The 5,852-nt window shown below is 40.3% G+C and overlaps 1 pseudogene; it reads left to right on the top strand.

Annotated features, from left to right (window-relative positions):
* Positions 1 to 3,249: 3,249 nt before the first annotated feature.
* On the top strand, positions 3,250 to 4,267 carry LOC100952028 (annotated as a pseudogene).
* The last annotated feature ends 1,585 nt before the right edge of the window (positions 4,268 to 5,852 follow it).

The following is a 5,852-nucleotide window of genomic DNA, read 5'->3' as shown; positions in this document are numbered from 1 at the left end:
CCGTTTTTTTGGTTGCAGCCGTCATTGTTGTTTGGCAGGTCCAGGTTGGGGATTCGAACCTGCCACCTTAGGTGTATGTGGCTGGCGCCTTAGCTGGTTGAGCTATAGGCGCCGAGCTGTGAACACATATCTTAAGAGAGCACTTTGAGATCTTAACATCCACATATACTTGTACTATGCACATATCACGTGGTCACACTATCTGTTGTTTCTACCTCCCTTTCATGATCATTCCTGTTCCATTTTGCCAAAAACAGAGGTGTTCACATCCTCCATCAGAATCTTAACTCAGAGCATTGATCCTGCAGGTAGAAATCTCTAGATTTTAAAGAAACAATCTAAAGTATTTTTTGTAGTCACAAAGGATTTTTAATTTTTGTATCAAGTGATATCTAATATATTGATTTTAATAAAATCAAAGAAAGCCTAATTTAGCAGTGAAGGATAAAGAATTAAAAACAAGCTTGAGGCAAATTTGATGGCTCATGACTGTAGTCCCAGCTCTTTGGGAGGCCAAGGTGGGAAGAAGACTTGAGGTCAGGAGTTTGAGACCAGCACAGGCACATAGCACAACCTCCTTCTCTATCAAAACATTTTAAAAATAAAACTCATTTTGAAAATGGGCAAAATACCTTAATAGATTTTTTTTTTTTTTAGTTCAGAGTCTTACTTTGTTGCCCTCGGTAGAGTGAGGTGGCATCATAGCTCACATCAACCTCAAACTCTTGGGCTCAAGCAATTCTCTTGCCTCAGCCTCCTGAGTAGCTAGGACTATAGGCGCCTGCCACAATGTCTGGCTATTTTATTTTTTAGAGATGGGGGTCTCACTCTTCCTCAGGCTGTTCTCAAACTTGTGAGCTCAGGCAATCCACCTGCCTCGGCCTCCCAGAGTGCTAGGATTATAGGCGTGAGCAACTGTACCTGGTCTCTTAATAGTTATTTCTCAAAAGAAGATATACCAGTGGCCAACGGGTACATAAAGGAATGTTCAACATCACTAATTTTCGGAGAAATGCAAGTCAAAACCACAATGAGAAGTCAGCTCATACCAGTTAGTCTTCTATTATCAAAAAGAAAAAAGATTCCAAGTGTTGGTGAAGATGTGGAGAAAAGGGAGCCTTTGTGGACTGATGGCCAGAATATAAACTAGCACAGTCATTATGGAAAACAAGATTGAGTTTTCTAAAAAATTAAAAATAGAATTACCATGTGATTCAGCAGTAACACTCTTGGGTATGAGTCATCCATCAGTATACTCAGGGAATTGGTTCCAGGACCCGCTCCCTATATATTCAAAAATCTATGCATACTCAAGTCACACAGTTAGCCTTGTGGAGTCCCAGTATGTGGGAATTTGGCCCTTTATATAAGTGTTTTGCATCTTTTAATCCTGTATTTTCAATCCACATTTTATTGAAGAAAATCAGTGTATAAATGGGCACTCACAGTTCAAATCTAAATTGTTCAAGGCTCATCTGTGTATCCAAAGGAAATAAATTAGTATGTTGAGGAAATATGTGAAATTGCATACTTATTGCAGCACTATTCACAATAGCCAAGATATCAAATCTAAGTCTTCATCAATGCATGACTGGATAAAGAAAATGTGGTGTCCTCTTAAAACACCAATGTCATACATTAAAGAAATTGAAAAAATAGTTCATTTCATTTGGAATAAAAAAAATAGCCAAAACAATCTACAAAATGAAAATAAATCTGGAGGCATCATATGCCAGAACTCAGGTTATCCTACAAGTCTGAAGTGATCAAAACAGCATGGTATTGGCATAAAAAATTAGAGACATAGATACTTAGAACAGAAATGAGAACCTAGAGATTAATACAACCTCCTGTCACCATCTGGTCCTCAATAAATCAACAAAAGGATATGCTGAGGATGATGCTGGGAGAACCGGTTAGCCACATGTAAAAGACTAAGCCACACCTCTAACCACTTACAAAAATAAACTCACACTGGATAAAAGATTTAAATCTGAGACATGAAATGAATAAAACTGTACAAGAAAGTGTGGATAAAACTCTTAACAATATCTGCCTGGGGAAAGATTTTATGAAGAAGACCCTGTTGGCAATTGCAGCAAATACAAAAATAAATAAATGAGACCTGATCAAATCACAAAGCTTCTGCAAGCTAAAGACACAATCAACAAAGCAAATAAACAACCTTCAGAATGGGAGAGGATATTTGTATGCTACAATCTGACAAAGGGCTAATAATGAGAATCTACAAAGAACTCAAGCAAATCAATAGAAAAGAGCAAACAACCTCATGAATCATGGACAAGAGACATGAACTGAATCCTGTCCCAAAAGGACAAACAAATGACCAACAAACAACAACAAAAAATGTTCATCACCCCTAATTATCAGAGAAATGGAAATTAAAATCACTTTCAGATATCACCAAACAGCAGTGAGAATTGCCCACATTATAACATTTTCAAGTTACAGCTGCTAACATGGGGTGGGTGCAGAAAGAGGAGAGCACTTGTGCACTGTTGGTGAGATTTCAAACTAATAGAGCCCTTTTGGAAAGAAATATGGAAAATCCTCAAAGAGCAAAAGTAGACTTTTCATTTCATCCTACAATCCTATTCCTAGGTATCTGCCCAGAAATAAAACAATCATTTTACCATAAGGACTCAACGCAAACATTTGCACTTAAATGTTTATAGCAACACAATTCACAATTACAAAGATGTGGAAACAAACCAAGTGCCCATCACCCATGAATGGATTAATAAACTGGGGTATATGTATATCATGGAATATTATTCAGCCACAAAAAGATGGAAATTTTGCATCTTTTTAATTTACCTGTATGGATTTGGAAAGCACTCTCCTAAGTATCTCAAGAATGGAAAAGCAAGCATCCTATGTACTCTATACCCTGTTGAAACTAAGAGATCAAAACTACAGGCCCACATGACAGAAAACCATAATTAAAATGTAATAAGGGGGAGGGAGTAGAGGAGAGAGGGCAGAGGTTCAGGGGAGGCAGTTTGGCAAGTTCCCACCTAATGGATGCACCATAGGGGTATATGGTACACTACCTGGGTAAAGGACTCAACTGCAACTTGGACTTTACCTTTCAAATGCAAAAATGTAACCTGATTGTATACACCTTCATAGTAATCTGGAAAAAGTAAATAAATAAATCTGCATTCAGGGAGGAAAAATAAAGAAAAAAAGAAAATGTGGAGAGCTGCTTGGGGTAGACTTTCTGAAATGCCAACTGGAGACTTTGATTCAAAGCCCAGCTTGGCCGACCAGGTGGAGGAGGAGGGAGAGGATGACAAATGTGTCACCAGTGAGTTCCTCAAGGGGCTCCCTCTGGTCACTGGAGATACCAGCCCAGAGCCTGAGCTATTGCCTGGAGCTCAACTGCCACCTCCCAAGAAGGTCATCAATGGCAACATAAAGACAGTGACTGAGTACAAGATAGATGATGATGGCAAGAAGTTCAAGATTGTCCACACCTTCGGGGTTGAGACCTGGAAGGCCTCAAAGGTGGCTGCAAGGAAGAAGAACCGGAAGAAGTTTGGGAGTTCAGAGTTTGACACACACACACCCCCCAACCCAGGGCCCAATGTGGCCACCACCACCATTAGTGATTATGTCTCCATGACATTCACTAATGCCAGCAAAGAGGACTTGATCTGCCAGAAGGACTCAATGAACAAGCTTGAGGGCCAGAAGATGATGCCCTGCTGCATCTGCAAGGGAGACTACTGGACCACCTGTTGCCCCTGCAAGGACATCTGGGGGCCCATGAAGAAGTTGCTGGCTGAGCAGTTGGGCCTGTCCACTGGAAAGAAAGAGAAGCTTCCAAGAGAGCGGAAGCCCATGCAGGCAGCTCAAAACAAGACAGGGAAATATGTTTCACCAAGCCTGCAGGATAGGGCCAGCCACCGAGAGGAGTCCATGTAGCCCAACTGCAGAGCTGATGACAGTGCCACTATCCGTGTCACCAACCTATCAGAGGACACACATGAGACTGACTTATAGGAACTCTTTTGGCCCTTCAGCTCCATCTCCCACATCTACCTGGCTAAGGACAAGACCACTGGCTAGTCTAAGAGCTTTGCCTTCGTAAGCTTCCACTGCTGTGAGGATGCTGCACGCACCATCGCTGGGGTGTCTGGGTTTGGCTACAGTCATCTCATCCTCAATGTCGAGTGGGCCAAGCCATCTACCAACTAAGCCAGCTGCCACCACACCACTTGGCCCTGGACCCTTGGGAAAAGAAGGCAGCTTCTGATAGGGTCTCCAGCTCCAAGGACAATAAAAAGGCTCAAGATGCAAAAAAAGAAGAAGAAGAAAAAAGAAACTGTGGTATATACACAATGGAATACTACTCAGCCATTAAGAAAAAGAATGAAATCCTGTCACTTGAAACAACATAGATGAACCCAGAGGACATTATGTTAAGTGAAATAAGCTAGACACAGGAAAACAAATACCATGTGTTCTCCCTCACCTGCGGAGAAAGATGGTCAATCTCATAGTAGAGAATAGAACAGTGACTAGGGAGGGTATGGTATGGGAACAGGAGATAGAGACAAGTTAGTTTACAGGTACAAAACTAAAATTAGAAAGAAATAAGTTCTGGTGTCTTGTGGCTTACTTGGGTAATTATAGCCAATAGCAAATTGTATATTTTACAATAGCCAGAATGAGGCTCTTTGTTGTTCTATGACAAAGAAAGGATGAATGTTTGAGATGAGGGATGTGTTAATTACCTTGATTTGACCATTATACAATGTGTACAGGTACCAAAACACCACATTGCACCCCACAAATATGTACAATTTTTAGAGGTCAATTATAATTTTTAAGATAATTTTGAATGATAGATTACTTTGTCATTTAAGCATATGCCTCAGAGGAGTTCAAAGAATCAAGTGACATCACTCCTATACACTCATTATTTTTCCATCTGTTCATTCATGTAACAAGTATTCACATAGCTTACATCTATAAAGAGAAAAAAAATTAATAAAATTGCCTCATTTGAGCAATAAATAGTATTCTTCATGGATATATCAAATTAAGAAGTCTTCATTCAGACCAGTAAGAAAGGCATTGACATTTTGCTTCATCTACTTAACGATAATCACAAATGGAAATATACATGACAGGTCGTTAGTCAAAACTTTAAGAATCTCTGCTGGTCTTCACATCACCAATGTATTATATGTTACAGTCTCACACATGTGCATAGAATTCTTGCTGCAAGCTCTGAGTTGCAAGTGAGTCCCATGGTATGGAAAAGATCATTGGACATGTAAGGTTGTTTCCTTCACTCTGTTTACCACATCTTGCCATGACCACATGATCCTGTGATATCTAATGTGGGTGGAAATGTGAGAGAACTAGGCTGAGGAGTAGAGGCAGAGGAAGCCGTTCTCTTGAAGCATTTATTTAGACTGGAACTTATGAAATATGTTAACAATTAGGGAATATGGACTGTGAGGTGAGGAATAAAGCACAGGTAGAAGACGTGGATATTTCAGATAGTATGTGCACAGGGAAACCACAATGCATATCGGGAGCCTCAGAAGTCTGTTGAACACTGATAGCACAGGCCTTGAATAAAAAGGACAAGAAATGTCTGACTGAGGCTTCACCTTTTCTCCACAGAGAGCCTGTATAAAGTTCTCTAGGGACAAATGAGCTGGTGCAAGATAAGCTAGGAACAGTACCTGCAGCTGGCTCCTTGATAAGAGGAAAAAACCTCTTGGGCTAGATAAGAATAACTTCCTTCTCCCCTACTCTTGGTATGGATATGTCATCAGCCTATTTGCCCCACAGGGGTTTTTAATTGCCTC

Source organism: Otolemur garnettii, unplaced genomic scaffold (genome assembly GCF_000181295.1).
Source record: "Otolemur garnettii isolate 467f Iridium unplaced genomic scaffold, OtoGar3 scaffold00140, whole genome shotgun sequence".
NCBI lineage: Eukaryota > Metazoa > Chordata > Mammalia > Primates > Galagidae > Otolemur > Otolemur garnettii.
Note: the sequence above shows the minus strand (reverse complement) of the source record. Positions and strands in the feature narration are given on the sequence as shown.